General features: G+C 46.4%; 1 long non-coding RNA gene across 4 annotated transcripts in view; it reads left to right on the plus strand.

Annotated features, from left to right (window-relative positions):
• Positions 1-2,477: 2,477 nt before the first annotated feature.
• The window catches only part of LOC144112349 (uncharacterized), a 59,377-nt gene continuing 43,064 nt past the window's right edge, over positions 2,478-18,790 (plus strand). The window contains exons 1-6 of one of the 4 annotated variants that reach the window (XR_013310223.1): positions 2,478-2,715; positions 2,917-3,008; positions 4,050-4,161; positions 6,982-7,214; positions 7,921-8,568; positions 16,732-16,840. This is a non-coding gene — a long non-coding RNA (uncharacterized LOC144112349). Of the gene's footprint in view, positions 2,716-2,916; positions 3,009-4,049; positions 4,162-6,981; positions 7,215-7,920; positions 8,569-16,731; positions 16,841-18,790 lie in introns of those variants that run through there. The other 3 variants (XR_013310224.1, XR_013310225.1, XR_013310226.1) reach the window with 3 other exon arrangements.

The raw sequence follows: 18,790 nt of genomic DNA on the forward strand, positions 1-18,790 counted from the left end.
ACATGCAAACATGCTCTTGGCTGCTAACGATCAAAATAATAACTAATATTCGGCGCATGTGCTTTCGTACTTATGATCGGGTATCGTTTTAAAAAAGCAGTAAGTCGGCAAAGACCGACGGCATGATGGGTTCTGTGTCACTCCGTTGACCAATTGCAGCTCTGAACGAAATCATCATTTTAACGCCTCGATGACATCCTCGATAGTGCGTTGCTCGTTACAGTCGCTCGAGTCTTAACTGGAATATCACCAATGCCAAACGATTAAAAAAATGATTAATGTTAACATGCACACAAGTTATTAAATCGAAAGCTCACGAACGAGCGATATTGTTGGCGCAGTAATTTTATGTTAACTGAGAATGTATTTTAATGTAACTCAGATCCCAAATAAATTGCACTCTCATATTTCTGCCTCATTTCGACAAACAACGAGCCGTACTCGCTGATAAATGCATCATCTTCACCACTAATACTAAGAACGCTGAAAGACAAGAACTAGGGAAAGAATAATTCGGCAGCTCAAGTGCATTGTGAATATGGACTGAACATTGCAGTTTTGCTGATCTCTCTGAAACTCCTCAACGGAGCGTAAAAGACATTTCGTTTCATACAAGTTTACGGATCCTTTCTCTCTACAGTACATAGCGAAGCCCACAGTAATCAGTTTTCAAGACTGCTGCATTTCCTGGTCATGTTTTGGCATCTACAAATGTTTCACACAGAATCAGTTCGATTTCAGCTTATTTTAAATTGATAAGCCGAAAGCGAGGCGACCAACGCAATTTAATTCTATTACGAACCTGGCTCTTTCGGGTTTCTTGCTGAAATTGTGCTGCATGCTTACAAGAGTAGAAATTAACTTAAACTCAGTGTACGCGTACGTCATTTTTAGCTTTTAAGTTGTTTCGCGCAGCTTTAATGCACTCAAGCAGTACAGATGGGCAGAAATGTAGCCGTCTCCATTTTTTTTTTTCATAGTAGTGCAATGAAAGCATTAAATTCAGCAACAAACAGGGTGCCACAAAAAACAGTAACCAAGGCGCTATTATTACGGCAGTGCATTGCGAATTCTGATGGAATGGCTGATCTGTCAGGAAATAACTTTTTATTTTAAAGGGTAATGATAAGCATTGAACACTACATTGCACTGGATAGGCGCAACCCGAAGACCCAAGCTCGAAAATAAATGAAGCTTTGGCGCATAAACAGACAGGCTTTCCTTCATCATCGTAAGTTGCTTCGGATGATTGAGACTTTATCTTGTACGCACAAATAAAACTGAAATAAACGACGCATTGTATCGCACTGATGAACCCATCTTTAACAACAACCCAAATTCAGTGGTGGTTGTTACCTAGCTTCAATAAAATTAAAGCACGTATAATAGACGGAATCGCCCGCACTGCCTGTAGCTCGAAGTGTCTTAACACGTGCTTGGGCTGGCAGTGCTCAATTTCTGCTCAGTAGACCCATCCTTGAAAATTTTTCGAGAACTCCGCGTACACTCGAGCGATGAGAGGTGAGAACTGCTGCATAAGCAGTGGTCGACTGTCGTTTGAAACCCTCCTCTGCGCCATCTTCCTCAAAAGTTCAAATGTATTCAATTCCCTTCGTTTACCTGAAACTTCTGTACACTCGGTACAGGTTTACTAGACTACTTCGAAACAAAGCTGTTTTTTTTCTTTATTCGGAATCTCCGGAAGCGTGCGGCCCATAAGCAACAAAGAAAGTTTAAATTTCATATCAATATTACAAACTGTTACTGTATCTGGCGTGCAATCAGTAATGCTATAGCATTTACATCGCTTTTTTCGCCAGTTCTATGAATAACTTCAGCACACAGGAAGGGAAATTTTTGATAGTCATTTCGCAGTGCCTCCCGTATGCGACATAAATGAGACCACATTTACGGTAGCATCTGCGTATTTACCTATACTGCGTAATAGCTGGCTATATATTTCTCCTCGCTACCCTCTCCCTGTGTCCCGGCAACATTCTTTTCCTTCCATTTTTTTCTCTTTTTAAAAAATAAACCACTACTACTATTAGAAAACCTTCAAACGCATACTGCAAGGAAGATGAGTAACAGTCGAGTAAAAAAAAGTCTCGCCGCGCTCCTTGTCCCTGAGAACGGAAGAGCTATGGGGCCCCGAGAACATGGAAAAATGTATGCCGCATGGGTAGGGTAACATGGGCAGAGGGGGGCGTATGTAAGAAGAATGCAAGCAACCCGCACATTGAAAACGCCGAAGCCTGTCGCCCCGCATGCGGGCAGCGTTACCGTGGAGCACTGCTGGGAAACATGTTGGGTGACCTTCCCTCAGTCAGAGGAGAAAAGGAAAAGAGGGCAAGCGCGGCTCCCTGCCCAACAGAAGACGCGAAGCACTGTTTCTTTTTTTACATTTTATACTTTTCCCTTCGCTCTTTAGGTCACGTGCCTGTCTATTTGGATTGGCTATTTGCACTCTTAAAGTCGAAGAAGAAGCCGATGTTTGCGCTGACGCTAGCCGTAGCCACCGTAGCTGTTTATCTGTTTACAACGCTTTTTGAATTCGGTTGTGCGATTACTTAGTCGTGCACGCTTCATGGCTACGTGACGCTGCAGTGACCGACACCTTCGCGAAAGAGTCAACGTCTGAAAGAAACAGCTCACGCGAGATCTTCGCGGCGAGCTCATCGTACGGATTCTTTGCGCCAAATTTCAACCATACATGTAAGTGACCTTTTCGTTTGGTCGTACATGGTTTTCACCTACCATCAAATTATGGTGTATTGAATAACGATGTTTTATCACTGATTGTGAGCGCGAGCCGGTACTTGCTGTATTTTTTTTTTTGAGCCGGCTGCGTAGCGGCCGGAGGAAGCCGATTCGTATACAACGCACGATCATTCTCAATGCTTTCTTTCGCTGCAGGCTCTGACCCTTCGGATTCTCCGCGCAAGAATATTGTCTGTCGTCTCTTCAACGCAACGTGTTTGTCCCTCCTGACGACCATTCAGGATGAGGTATGTCCAAAGCAGTCTCCGTTGATAACAGGGCGAGTAAATTAGTGTGCAAGCTTCTGTGGCACGACGTACTGCGCGAAGTGCTCATATCTACCGCAGCACTGTATCTGATTCTCATTGGACAGTAAACCTGTTATAATTTTAGCGCTACAAGAAGACTCCACCTGCCAGGTTCGTTTTTTTTTTTCTTCTCTCGTTTGTGGATGGACGGCGTAATTTTTTTTTTTTACTGTGGAGCAGAAAGCAAACGATAAAACAGTAAACGTGGAACGTTGATACTCAAGAAATTCGCAGCTCATTTGTGTTGTGCGTTTCCTGGCGTGCGGCCTTTTTCGCACACACCTTGCAATATTCTTTGCTAACCCAGAGGTTGACTTATCATGCCAGCAGTTTTACTGTATTCGAATGGAAGGTGCGTGTGCGAATGGTGCTAGTAACTTATCCTTCAGTCAGGCTGAGGACTAATGGTGAAAAGTGGTCTTTTTTAGTTCTTTTTGCAAGTGAAAAGGTCTGGGCTAGTTGGTGACCAAACATTTGACCACAAAAGCATACAGTCTGTCACCTCTTTTTGTGCTCTTGTATTCTCTTAAGTTCAGTTCAGCACGCAATCCTTGTGTGATATTGTAGACTTTGTAGTGTAGTTTCTAAGCTTTTTCTGTTATGAATATTTTGAACCTCGTACGCAGTAACAATATAGTTCTTTCTTTCTTCTACACTTGCTGTTGTTAGACAATAAGTTAATTATGTCAGGCACTTAGTGACAATTCACTGGTACACCGCGATTCTAATGTAAGAAGTTTGTCTATGCTTACTGTGCGAGCAGCTGTCCGGTATAAACTAGTGCACTGCGTCAGTTACGTCTCTTATAAATACGTGACAAGTGCTGTTCTGGATAAAATATTGATTGAAATGTTGTGGTTTCTCACTGTCAAAATATTCCTGCTGTTTCTTGAGCATGTGCGCTGCCATTATGTGGTTTAATTATTATACAAGTTATGACCAGCCGTTAGACTAATGCCATCAATGGTGCTTCTCTTGCAGTGCTCCTGGCAGCAGGAGGGATGCAAAGGCACACAAGCACTGTTGCTCCTGGCACTGAAGTTCAGCCTGGCTTCTTCAAAACCGCACAAGTAGTCAAGACTAGATTTGTGTGGTATGTATTTTTTTATGTAATTACGACATTGTAGCAAGTTCATCATTGCTTGATGTCCATCAGTGAACATAGTATACTATTTTGTGCACCTACAGCCATTCTATTAGGCACATTTTGGAACCATTGGCTGTTTTGGAGGACTTAGTAGTGAAGGAATTTTTTAATATTGGTTTGTGTAATTGTGATCTTTTTTGTTGTGTGAAGTATCAATGCAGTTTTTTTTTTTTAAAGTAGGCTGGACTTGAGCAAAGGTTTCATATTGAATTAGTTTGAGGGGCACTTCCTGCAATTCATGTGCAGGAAAAGTAAGAAAAAAAATGATGCACAGAATCCTTGGCAGGCTGGCATGCTACGAAGCAAATATGACTAGCACCGTTTATGCATGTAAAGCTAAATGTGATGTGCAGCTGTGTGAGACTGTTTGTCTTCTTTGCACTGTGAACACTTCCTTCTTCGGCAGGAAGGTGATGTTCACTGATGTGAATAATTTCCATAGCTGACGTGAACCCATATTATTTTCGCATTTTCACAATGGAGTGAACTTAAAAGTTAATTAAGCTCAGGTGGCCTGCATGTGACAGCAGATATGGAAGGTAACTGTTCTAATAGCCATTCTCTCATGCTGTCAGTCAATATTTACAGTTTAATCATGCTAAGCATCTGAAAAAATGTTGTATAATATGAGGTTGCATTCTACTGTTCCGGCAAAATGTAATTCATGAGAATTACTGCTGCTGCATATTCTGCAAGCATTGGATAAAGCAGCACTATGTATATAAAAAGTCGAGGTGTAGAATTTGTTCGAGCAAAAATAGTGCTTTAGAAGGAGATTATTTTATGCTGCCTCTGTAATTAATGTGGTGTTTCAGTAAAAGCTGGTTGAGTAAGCAAAGCTTTTTGCACAGGCATAATGTAGAGAAACGTAGTGTAAAACCATGCAGCTATGAACCTGAACTAAAGCTACATTTATTATAATAATCCCTATAATTTTGTGTGTACGACATCATCTGATTACCACATGAGTGGAGACGACTCTTTAGCTGTGTAAGCTGGCCTGGCAATTATTTCAGTTTTAGCCAGAAGCTTTTCCTTGTTTACCAGGAGTGGTACTCTAAAATACAAACAGATACAAATGCCTTTATTTCAACATTAGGTGATGTTAGGAGGTGCACCCAAAAAGCCTTTTACCCCTGAGTAAAGCTTAAATTTGGGCGAGTTGGTAAGCCCCTGTCACCCCTCTCACATACCCCTTATATACCCCTGTTATATCCCTGTCACACGGGCACCTCAAAGGCCTTTGAGATTCAGGTCCTTATATCCAAAGGCGTAAGGAGTGCAGCTGCACGGCACAAATGTTGCGCCTTTGCTGCTAAGGGCCTTGGAGGCTCAGGCGCCCGTCAGAGACCTTTGGAGCCCAAAGGCGCGGCCTTCGGGAACCTGTGATCACAGTGCAACAAATTGTCAAAAAGTAAAAGCAATAAAAAATAGATACAGCCAACAATGTTTGAAAACATGTTTTTTTTTAAATACAAAAGTGTATCTGGCTGTGCTTTTACTACGGGTGTTTATATTTTATGCCCAGATTTTAAAGCAGTGAAAGTGTAGCAGCAACACCGAGTGCCCCTGGTGGCCAAGGCAATACACAAAACCTGCTGCTGCTGATGAGAGTAGCTGCTGCAGTTCTTTTAAGGAAGCAGTTAGAATGAAAAAAAATTGTCCGAGCTCAACGAATGAACAGAATACACTTTAATTTTAAAACACTCACTTCAGCCGGCTCAAGCACAGCAGCGGGTGCTAAGCCTGAACGACAGTTACACCTTTGGGCTGCCCCGTGTAGCTGCATCGCTGCTCTTTTAAGCTTTTGCTCCTTTGAGGAATGCCGTTTGAAAGGGGTATTAGATTGGCTTGACAAAGGAGTGCGTCCTCTTCCTTATTATAATTTATAGTGCATGGCCTTTTGTCATGTCCAAGCCTTTTTCCAGGAATTTAAACTGTTTCAAAAGGCAGCGACAATGGGATGCACCCAGAAAAGCCATGGCAGGCACAAGCCTCCTGTTGTTTACTAATAGGAAATGAATTCACAGGTAATGTATGCAGGGAAAGCAGAACATACTTATAATTACAGCTGGCAATATCACTGACACTTAGCTAATCACCTACACTTCCCTTTTTATTCACATCATGGGCTACAAAACATATATCGGCTTTAAGGCCGCTGTGGCTAGCGCCGGGCGCTTTCGGCGCGCCTGGCACCGAAAGAGAAAGTGTGGAACTCCTTGGAAGGCTCTCGTGTGCACGCGCGCTCTTGATTGCATTCTAGCGCGCGGCCCAGGTCCTCCTCTCTCGTGACCTTGACCTAGTGGCGCGCGGCTGGGCGATTCTAGAAGCCGCGACAGCGTCCCGAAGGTGGGCGGAGAGGGGAACAAGTGTCAGTGCCGCGGCACCTACTTCCTCTCCCAGTGCCCTTGCTCATCTCTTGAACATTCGGACGACGCTATGAGAGTGCGCGCTGCATGTTTTCATTCGGTTTTTGCGTTGGGCTTCGAACGAGTGAAGTGGCAAGCTCCGGCTTCGATAAGCCGTGAGAAGGGAGCTTGGGGCTCATGTGTTTGTGGTGTCAAGCATGCCTCTTCAGTTTTATTCCCTGTGTGTGTGCCTGTCCTGTGTTTAAACGTTAGATAAAGATGAAGTTCCCTGTACCTGCCTCGTCTTCCGTGTGCCCATCGTGTGCACTTCGTGCTACACGTCACCCGCCAAATCACCTGCATCTCGGGGAAGAGAGGTGTAGGATAAGAACCTTTGAAAACCTTACTGGCGCAGTCGACAAGGATTTGGCAACCACCGGCACTCCGCAAGAGCCAGCCCCTATCGTGAGCCAGGCGCAACGTCTTCCTGCGCTCATCTAGACTACCGGTCATTCAACGAGGGAGCGGAGTCTTGGACGTGTGCAGGGGACCTAGGGACCACAACTGGCGGCGGTCCGAGGCACCGATGTCAAGTAGTGGCCCCTACAGAGAGGAGCGACGCGGCGGGGAGGAGCTACGGTTGCTTAGGTGAGCGGGATTTCTTTCGTCCGTTGGCGTGCGTAGCTCAGGCATTAGAGCTGGGAGGTGCGTAGTGTTGGCTGGCGAAGAGTGGGTAAGAACAAAGCAGGGGGAAGTAGTCAGATTGACATTCCAGGGACAGACACTAGTCAGATTGATACTCCAGGGACAGGCGCTAGTCAGATTGACGCTCCAGGGACAGGCGCGAAAGAAAGACGCCACATTCACAATGAACCAGTCGCAGCTCGAGTACGAACTCGAGGCCGCAGCACTCGAGGCCGCAGTGCTCAGCGAGCTAAAGCTAACCTCGTCACAATACTTCAAGTGTTCGAGAAGGCATGTAAGGGGAAGGCCGAGACTTGGATGCAGTTTGCCTTCTGTACGCGTGCCTACTTTGATTATTACCTCCGAGCCAGAAAGGCGTAAACAAAAAAAGAAATAGTTTCTCTAATGATAGCGGACTGCATAAAATGCGTCCTTAGCACTGAAGGATTGGGGTATATCCGTCTGCGCGAGGGCGAAAAGTGGCTTACACCTAAGGAGCTGGCGCACGAGCTCGACACTTTCGAGGATGCTAAGGGAAAGGAAGAGCGGTGCGGCCAATGTCGGCACCAGAAAAGCACCAGAAAGCGGACGGGCTGCTTCGCATGTCACAAAGAGGCATGACGGCAGCAGCCTTTACAAGATGCCTAAGCGTTGCATGTTCTTCGTGCAGATCCTCGCGGCTGTTGCTGTTTCGCTTTTCTGCGACTTCGACTCAAGTACGCCTGCGCAACCGTCCAGCCTGCGGCACATGGATGGGACCGTCATCTTGGCTACGGACTGCCATGTCACCCTTGTTGGTGATATACCTGGCGTGCTCCCCTGGGCCCCTGACGGCTTCCCACGTGCCTGTCTACAACGTCGAATCACCATTGGCCCTTGGTCTACGTCAGCTCTTCATCGGACTATAAATCGGACCGCACCGGCATACCACTTCAGTGGGCAGGACGGCAGCAGCCTTTACAAGATGCCTAAGCGTTGCATGTTTTTCGTGCAGATCCTCGCGGCTGTTGCTGTTTCGCTTTTCTGCGACTTCGACTCAAGTGCGCCTGCGCAACCGTCCAGCCTGCGGCACGTGGATGGGACCGTCATCTTGGCTACGGACTGCCATGTCACCCTTGTTGGTGATATACCTGGTGTGCTCCCCTGGGCCCCTGACGGCTTCCCACGTGCCTGTCTACAATGTCGAATCACCATTGGCCCTTGGTCTACGTCAGCTCTTCATCGGACTATAAATCGGACCGCACCGGCATACCACTTCAGTGGGCAGGACGGCAGCAGCCTTTACAAGATACCTAAGCGTTGCATGTTCTTCGTGCAGGTATGTTACCTCAAGAACGCTCACTGCGTTCGATCTGATGATCGTTGTTTGCTGCTGTTTTCCTGCCCACAGAGTTTTGTTAGTGTCTGTTCAAATGCTGTATTTTGCTTATCTCGCCTTCTACAGAGCGGGGATGTTGAACAAAATCCAGGCCCCCCCAAACGATCACTCTCAGCTAATTCATCTAAACATCTTAGTGGGAAACGGGCAACGCGTGCCAATACTGACTTGTCTTCTACTCTGGAGGCGGCAGACGTGCTTTCTCAGCTCTCGCAACTGCTTGCTGGTCAAAAACGAATCGCTAGTGACATTACAGATATTAAGAAATCTTTTTCCGCTCATCTCGATGGTCTTGAAGCTCGTGTCTCATCACTGGAATCATCTGCAACTCCTTTAGCCTCCGAGTCTTTGAGCCCTAACCTCCGTTCGGACATTATATCCTTAAAGAAAACAATATCTAACCTGGTTGTAAAAAATGAAGACTTGGAAAACCGGTCAAGGCGAAACAATCTTGTTGTGCATGGTCTACTAGAGAGTCCTGATGAAGATGGCAACGGTTTATTGTCCCAAATCTGCAAAATATTTACTGACAAGCTTCGCATAGAACGTCCACGTATCGAGCGTTGTCATCGCATCGGCAGACCCAGTAATGGACGGACACGTCCTGTCATATTAAGGATCCTTGATTTCAGTGAGAAGATTGTTGTCATGAAGAACCTATCGAAACTCAAAGGGGAAAAATTTTACATCACTGAGGATTTTTCTGTGAATGTTCGAGCCCTTCGTAAGAAAATATGGAATGCATCTTCCTCGCTTCGTCACGGTGGTTCAAAGGTGAAGCTTCGGTACGACCATGCTTTCATTGATGGTGTCAGGTACACATGGGATGAAGCCTCGAGTGGCTTGAAACGGGACCCCCATCACGATGTGTCCGAATCCTCTGAGCTTCCTTCGTTATCACGTCACGAAGCCACAGAATATACTGAGCTTCCTTCGTTACCACGTCACGAGGCTGGCGAATCTACTGCACTTGATTCGTCACCCCATTGACAGTTACCTAGCTCTCCATCCAGTCTCGTTGTCTTAAATCTTAACGCTAGAAGCATCTCAAACAAACTCCCCGATCTTCTCGCGCTTGTGTCCTCCCATGACCCTCACATTATTGGCATCACTGAAACCTGGCTACACCCTGACATATATGACTCGGAATTTACCCCACCTGGTTACCTTGCTATTCGTGCCGACAGACATGAGGGCAAAGGCGGGGGTGTAGCTTTACTTCTTCGTTCATATCTTAGGTTTTCTATACTACCCGCTCCTTGCAACATTGAGTCAATTTGGTGCAAGATTTATTTGGAAAAAAAGACTGTTATTATTGGCGTTTTTTACCGACCCCCCGGAACTTCTGTTGATGTTTTGCACTCTGTTGGCCAGTTCATGCATAGTCTTTCAGTACCAAACATCATCTTCATGGGTGATTTTAACGTGCCTGGTATTCACTGGCCATCGATGTCTTATTCTGGCCGTGATGCTTCTTTAGCAAAAGAATTGATAGATCTTTCGCTCTCTCTTGGTCTCACTCAAATAGTTTCGTTTCCTACCAGACTAAATTCATTGCTAGACCTAATCTTCCTGAGCCACAACCTAATAGAGACCGGATTTCAGTGCACGGTTGTCGATGGTATTTTCGACCATGAAGCAGTTCTCCTTACTCTATCCCGCTTTAATAGTAACCCACAGTGCACGTTCACGTCATTTCTGGATTTCCATCACGCTGACGACAACTCCATAATCGACAAACTGGCCGAGTGCTTCGACTCCTTTTGCGCGCTCAGCCGTGACGGCGATGTTAATGACCTTGTTGAATATTTTGAAAAGATTGTTAGTCTGTGCATTAAGTTGTTTGTTCCCGTCAAAACGAAGAAAAGAAATCCTACTCTCCCTTGGATTAATCGAGATGTTTTGCAGATGTCACGTCGTGTGTCTCAACTGAGGCGCATGACACGTAACAATAACCCTGATTCCATTGCTCGATTTCAAGCTGCGAAAAATTAACTTCGTAATAAAATGCACTCTGCTAAAGATTTCTATTTCCGCGTTCAGCTTCAAGGGCTGCTTAACAATAACCCTCGTAAATTTTGGCGATCTGTCCTACCCTCAGGTACTTCATCTACCTCATTCGTTATTAATGGAGAAATTGTCTCTGACCCCGCTGAAATATCTGGTGCATTTAATGTTTACTTTCATTCTATCTTTGCACGTGATAATAACATCATTCCATCTTTCTGTCTTCCTAATCATGACCGTTCTATCTCTGATATCACGGTTAGCACTCAGGGCGTTTTAAATCTTATCTTGCACCTTGACTCAAAAAAATGCGCTGGACCGGACAGTATCCCAAATACCTTCCTTGCACGTTATTCTCTTTGGTCGTGTCGATACCTCTCAATTATATTTCAACAATCTCTTTCTACTGGCATTGTCCCTTCCTCATGGAAACTTGCCAATGTACTCCCGCTCTATAAATCCGGCAACAAACAACTTCTTTCTAACTATAGGCCGATCTCTTTAACTGCACATTCATGTAAGATCCTAGAGCACATTATTTATAAACACATCATGGAATTTCTTGAAGCAACTAAACTTCTGTCAAGGGCTCAACACGGGTTTCGCAAGGGATTTAGTACAGTGACTCAGTTAACAGAATTTGCGCATGACATTTTTCTCAGCATAGATGCCGGTAACCAAATCGATGCCATATTCATCGATTTCTCAAAAGCTTTTGATACGGTTCTTCACTCTAAACTGTTATGCAAGCTAAAAGTCATTCTCAATAACTCTCAACTCGTTGACTGGATTGCCGATTTCCTCTCGCACCGCTCCCAGTCTGTTCGCTTCAATTCTGTCGATTCTTCGAAAGCTGACGTAACCTCAGGTGTTCCCCAAGGATCTGTCCTTGGCCCTTTGTTGTTTTTACTTTATATTAATGATTTGCCTGACAGTATAACCTCAAAGATCCGTCTATACGCCGATGATTGTGTATTGTACCACACTATTAACTCTGTCAGTCATCAGTTCCTTCTGAATGAGTCTTTTGGTATATTCTGTGATTGGTGCAATACGTGGCAGATGAAAATCAACTTCAGCAAAACAGTTGTCATGTCTTTCACCAACCGCCTATGCCCTTCTAATTACAATTATTCATGCCCTTCTAATTACGATTATTCATCCCTGCAAAGGGTACATGAATATAAATATCTTGGCGTTGTTTTTTCACACAATATGTCATGGTCAAAACACATCGATCATATCACAGCTAAAGCTCTTAAAAAGGTAGGTTACTTGAGGCGCACAGTACGGGATGCTCCTAAAGAGACGAAACTGGTCATGTATAAAACTCTAATTCGCCCTATTCTTGAATATGCTTCCAATGTTTGGAATCCATATAAGCAATGTGAAATTGATCAAATAGAATCTGTACAACGAAAAGCTGTAAGATTTATTTTTCGCCGCTACGACTTTCATTTTTCACCCTCATCTGCGATATCTTCCTTAAACTTAAGTCCGCTCGCATCCCGCCGGAAAACTGAGGCCTTAAAACTTCTTCACTCAATAGTGCATTCTGCTAATTGCCTCTCAGAGAGTAAGCATATCACGTTTTCAAAACCATCTCTAACCAGGAGCCATCACGATCTTAATATCCAACCCTTTTTTGCCCGTACTAACGCTTTCAAATACAGTTTTTTTCCGCGTACCGTGGAGAGTTGGAACTCTTTAAATGGAAATATACGTGCCTTTTCTGTGTCTGATTTTGCGTCCGAAATTGAGACGTAGCATTATATGATGTTGCATGCAGCGTTTGTTTCACATTTTGCCATGTACCCCTTTATGCGCGCAACTGTACCGCATGATATATGTAACCACTCCTGCTATAGCCCCTGGAATGGGGCTGCAGTATTTTCAAATAAATAAATAAATAAATATCGCTAGAAATTTTCTGGCCTCTGGGCAGATCGCCAATCGCAAGAAGGACAACGTCACCGCAAAGGGGGCGCGAACCAACAGGGTGGCAGTAGCAACCGAGGAAAGCAGAGAGGCTTGTGAGATAGTTCAAGGTGACGACGCGTTGGTCGCCGAGATAAAAACACGAGCAGAGAATGACTGCGTGCGGACCTCTAAGTTACAAGAAGTCGAGACAGAATGCGCCGGTGTGCCCACCAACGCCGTCGTCGGCACGGGCGCGGAGATTACTGTGGTTAGGGAAGACATTGTGCCGAGTGAATATCACAAGCCTGCAAGCAGGATCAAACTGGTCTGCGCCTTTGACAAGAAAGTTGATGCAGCGCTAGTCACTATACTTATGAACTTGAGATGTCAGAGACTAACTGTGGAGACCCCCCAGAGAGCACACGTTGTGTGCGCCCTTACCAACGAGCTCTCGAAAGACCTGAATTGCTGGATCACGCGAGAGGACTGGGAGCTAATACAGCAACTGGACCACGGCAGTGAGACACGGGCCGTAAACCAGCTCACTGCGACTGGGCCCACAAACAATATTCGGGAGACTACGTGCCGTGAGCACTCTGAGGAGACAGCATGTAAGGAAAGCCCCGATATGACCCCCGATACGGTGATCGAACAAGACGCCGATGCACGCGACGCGGCGAGTCAACGTGTAAAATTACGCGAGGCTCAAATTGGCGACGACAGCTTGACAAAAGCGTGAACCGATGCCAAAGAAGGGAAGGGGGAATGTTTGTGTCTGACGGGCTACTCTTCCATCAGGACACAATCATAGGCACAAAGGTGAAGCAGCTTGTTTCGCCAGCTGAAAGGCCGAAGGATGTCCTGACGCTGGCACGCGACTCACTGTGGGGAGGCCACTTGGGCCCGAAGAAGACCAAACAAACCCAGAATAAAATACAGCTTCTTCTGGCCTGGACTAGAAGCAGACGTGGCCGAGCATTGTAAAACGTGTCACACGTGTCAGATTCGGTCGGATAGATTCCAAACTGACAGAATCCTTATTACACCGCTCACCAGACCTCCAGACCTGAACACCCCTTCCAGATCGTAAACGTCGACATGGTTGAACCTCTTGAGGTACCGTTGCCCCGAGGACACAAGTATGCCCTTTGCTTTGTCGACCTCTGTACCTGCTGGCCAGAAGTTGTGTGCTTGCGATCGTTACCAGCGAAGGCAAAATGCAGTGCCTTGCTAGAGATCTAGAGATCTTTAGCCGTACCGGAAGGGATATGTTCGGACCAAAGGACGAGCTTCAAATCACAACTGACGCAGGAAATGGTGTCTAGGCTAGGCTGTTCACCTCGCTTTTTCATGCCAGAGCATCCCGAGAGCAATGGCACGGTGGAGAGATGGAACCGCTTATTAAAAAATATGCTGTACCACGTCATACAAAAAACCTAAGAAACGGAGACAGGTTGGTCCCTTATGTTCTTTGGGCATTAAGAGAAGTCCCCCACGAAACAACGGGTGTCGCACCATTCAGGTTGCTTTACAGTAGAAACCCGACAGGACTGCTCGCGATTCTACTAGGAACCTGGACAGGTGAAGTGGCATTCCTGAGGACCTTACGGGAGGAACCAGCGCGATATCTGAAGCAGTTACGCGAACAACTCGAGATCGCTGCGGACGAGGCCGGGCTCACAGCAAGCGCGCGGCAGGGTAGCTACGCGCAGTCTTACAACCGGGCGACACGGCAGAAAACGTTTGATGTCGGGGACCGTGTACTGCTCTTCGACACCGATCGTGACACAAAACTAGCGCCAAAGTGGCGGGGCTCCTTTACAGTTATTGCGCGCGAAAGGGAGCATTCTTAGCGGATCGACATTGGAGGGCGTACAAGCTCCATTGTACATGCAAATCGCCACCGACCGTACTACACTAGAACCGGGCACGTGGGTGTCGTTCTTGATGAAGACGCAGAGTTCAGGGAAGTAGAATACACACCCCGCATACCACATGGTAAAGGTATTGCTCCGCTGACTCAGGAACAACTAGCTCACTTAAGTGAGAAGCAGCGCGCTGATGTAGGGACTGTCTTCGCGAAATACTGTGACCTGTTTCGCGAGATGCCGGGTATTGCAAAGGTCGGAAAGCATCGCATCGGGCTAGAAGATGGGCACCAACCTAAATAATCATTCCCGTATAGAGTCCCAGAGCTTATAAAGACCGAAGTCAGCCGACAAGTAAACAAACTCTCGGAAATGGGACTGATTTACCCAATCGAGATCAAGTACGCACACCCCGTCGTATGCGTCGGGAAGAAAGACTGTTTAGTGCGCCTCTGCATAGATTATCGCACTTTGAATGCGGCTACATGCGCCGATGCATTTCCTATGGCGCACCCACAAGAGCTTGTACTGAAAGTCTGACATGCTAAGTTCATCACGCTAGTAGACTTACGTCGTGGGTACTGGCAAGTACCTATGGCCCCAGAGAGTCGGCATATGACTGCTTTTGCCATGCATGACGGTCAATATGCCTGGCGCGTCATGCCATTCGGCTTGAAGAATGCGGCGGCATCGTTTCAAAAGATCATGAACACAGTGCTGGCAAAAGACCAAGATTATGCCTTGGCATACCTAGACGATATAGCCATATTCTCCGCGACATGGCATGACCATTTGAAACAGCTAGATGCAGTTCTCCACCTACGTAAGGCAGGGTTTCGGGTGAGTGCGGAGAAATGCCAAATTGCGTGAAGTCACATTAAATACCTCAGCCAAGTTGTAGGTGGTGGAACGCATTCGCCGGGCCCAGAAAAGTTAGCGGCGATTAGAGATATCATGCCACCAACCACCAAAAAACAGCTTCGCAGTCTCCTTCGGCTCTGCAGCTACTGCCGCGAGTACGTAAAGAACTACGCAGAGGTAGCAGCGCCGTTAACAGCCTTGACGAAGCGAGGGGTACCCAACTTGATTCCATGGTCGGCCAAGGCACTGCGGGCACTGGAATGGCTGAAAAATTCACTTTGCCATGCGATGTCTCTGAGCGATGACTTAGAACAGCCGTTCCGGCTTTTTACAGATGCCTCCAAAATTGCAGCTGATGCTTGTCTCGCGCAAATGGGGAAAGATGGCCTGGAGAAGCCTATCGCATTTGCCAGCCACCGCTTCACCCCAACTCAGGCACGTTAGTCCACAATAGAACGAGAAGCATTTGCAATTATTTGGTCACTGGAAAAATTCGAGCACTGGGTATTCGAAGCACAGGTTCGCATAGTGTCGGACCATAACCCTCTTTCCCATCTTACCACGAGTACGGCATATGGCGCCAAACTCGCCAGGTGGGCACTTGCATTGCAGCGGTATAATGTCACAGTCAGCAACAGAAAAGTTTCATCTAATGGAAACGCCGACGCGTTTTCCCGGCTCCCGAATTCTACTTGGCAAGATTAGTCTATTATGTAAGCCTGAGTCACGCACGCTAGTGGGCGTCAACGTTCCCGCTCACCTGTATGGATATGTTTGCCATTGTGTGCGTGGATGATTTGCGAACCGCCCGAAGACATTGTTCGTCACACTGTGAAAACTGCAAGATATTGGACTTGCCGCAAAAGCAGTGCACGTTGGAAATCGACAGTACATTAGAACTGTGCATGTGAACTTCAGATGTTCAGCCGACGAGTCGCGGCCTTGAGTTTATGTTCAGATTGGCCGGACAAAAAAGCCCAGCAATCTTCTTATGGTGGGGCATGTAAGGCCGCTGCGGCTAGCGCCGCATGTCTTTTTGTTGTCACGACCCTCCCAGTAGTCCGGCATCGGGGATGCCTACAGTTTGACACTAGAGCTGGGAACAATATTCTGGATTTTTGTGATTTCTTAGTGGTTTTTTGTTTTGTTGGCCACAGCATGAATTTTTTTCTTGACAAGCCAGTGTGCTTGCGATTATGTGAGCATATGCGAGCAATTAAGTATTTGTTATTTGGGACGTCTTTTTGTTTTTTCTGCATATATTTTCTGATCTTGGTTCTCATTAATAAACAGTTAGAAGCCTGCACTTGTGGCATTGTTTTCATGCATCCCCCTTTATTCCTGCCTTTTGTGCAGTTTACATTTTTAGACATGAACTAAGCCCGTGGTCACGTCGTACTAAGCTTTGTAGTTGGAAAGTTTATTACATGTTTTCTTCTCTGTGCAGGTCAATTACATGGCGCGTACTGCCCCCCACCTCTATGGAGAAGACTGCCGGGGCCATTGCTGTAATATGGTGTAGGATGTGGAAAAATAAACACGACGGTATATTTCTGTCCGATTGTTTGATAAATCCTCTGTGTGCATTCTGCAGTAGTACCTGCACGTGAACACGAGATGACACAGCTTACCTAAGATGTAAGATTTGTCTCAAGATTTCAACACTGCCTGCACTTCCAGAAAGACTACGGCTTGCACCCTATGGGTCAGCTTTAGTCCTGCATTCAATGGGCAGGTTTACGCTACAGAAGGGTAATAGGGCTCTTGTGTGGACAGTATATATATATATATATATATATATATATATATATATATATATATATATATATATATATATATATATATATATATATATATATACCACCGGATAGTGCATAGATAGCCTCTGCAATTGGGCATTACCTTATACTCTTAAAAGGGTAACAATATCCACCCTGAGAGGGTATACGCTTGCACCACAGGGGTGCAAACGTTGCTCTGTTTATGTCGGTGCAAGTTTTGTCTTTGACAAAGTAGCTTTGCACTTCTAAACATAGCATAAATTCACCTGCTGAAGGTGCAAACTTGCACCTTTCATGCTAGGATATGTTTATGCTGTCTTTAGCACTTGCCCCTCTTAGGAAGCCGTAATGTTATACCTAGCTGGCTTAAAGTTCCTCTTCTTATTGCAGTGCAAGTTTAGGCTATTAGAAGCATAACGTTACACTATGTGCAAAAGCATAAATAGTTAGTCTCCAAGAACTAGCATAACCTTACACCTAAAAAAGATGTCGATCAGTGATAAGTGACCCCCCAAAGAGACTAGGATGACACGTTTTTTTTTAGAGTGCTATAGGCTGCCTGGCACATTTTATTTTGAGCCAAGAGAGTTTAGAACACAAAACAAGGGGGGGGGGGGTTGTGAATGCTGAGCAAACGAGGAAGAATTGAAAGTTCTCACACTGAGGAATTCTCGTGACATAGCATTCTACTTCTACATGCCAGTTGGTCGACTCCGCCGTTGGACCCCCCGACATTGGCACACACCACACGAGTACTGTTCCACGACCACCTTGGACGGAGTGTCCTGATTAATGCAAAAAAAAAATGCTGGAGGAAAAAAGTCAACGAGTCCGTCTGTGTCGCGGCTGACCACTACCGACCTGGTCCTGAAGAATCCGGTTGTGCCAAGAGGTTGTTAGAAGTGCCAGTTGTCACTGACCGGGAGCTGCGATCCTGTCCAGCGGCAGCCAGGACGTTGCGGGACACGCAGTCTAGCCGCCCTGCAACAGCAGGCGACGATTGTCGAGAAGCATAACGCCAGGCAAGCCGAATTCTGGGAAGCCTCGGCCCAGTCCGATGGCGGGGATCTCGGGCTCCATAATGCGCACGATCCCGGCTAAGGGCTGGCCGCGGCCCAGGCCCCGTATGCTGATTAGCCTCGGGCGGCGGTGCACGACAGCGTCTCGGTGGGCCTCCAGAGACCGTTCTCCCGATGCCTGCCCAGCGTCCATGGTGCGACAGCAGAAACCGGCAGGCTTCGTCTTGTGGTGTCGTGCAGAACGAGGGCTCGCAAGCACTCGCGTTACAGCCTGGAATATGGAGAAAGGCGTAGACGGAACGTGGCGCGTGATGAGCTGGCGCAGAGCACTAGCGCGTTCCTGCGCGTGATGCGAACGCGCGAGACAAAGACAATATGCTGATGAAAAAAAAGAAGGCCAGTTTCTCGCTGGACAGGCAGAGCAGCGTTAAACGGACTCAAAATGCTATATAATGTAAGCGCAACGCAATACTGATTGAAGCCCCCGAAGAGCAGAGCAAGTAGAGCCCATACAAAGTGACACGCAGCCGGTAAACCACGGAGGAGGAAGGGAGGCCAGAGCTAGCTGAAGCCATAGACAAACAATGGAAGGAGGACAGAAACAAACTATGCAATTCGGAAAATTGAAAATTCACTGCACGTTAAATATCCTCAGGTGGTCGAAATTTTTCCGAAGCCCTCCACTACGGCATCTCTTTCTTCCTTT

This window comes from Amblyomma americanum, unplaced genomic scaffold, assembly GCF_052857255.1.
Source record: "Amblyomma americanum isolate KBUSLIRL-KWMA unplaced genomic scaffold, ASM5285725v1 scaffold_69, whole genome shotgun sequence".
In the NCBI taxonomy this organism is placed as follows: Eukaryota; Metazoa; Arthropoda; class Arachnida; order Ixodida; family Ixodidae; genus Amblyomma; species Amblyomma americanum.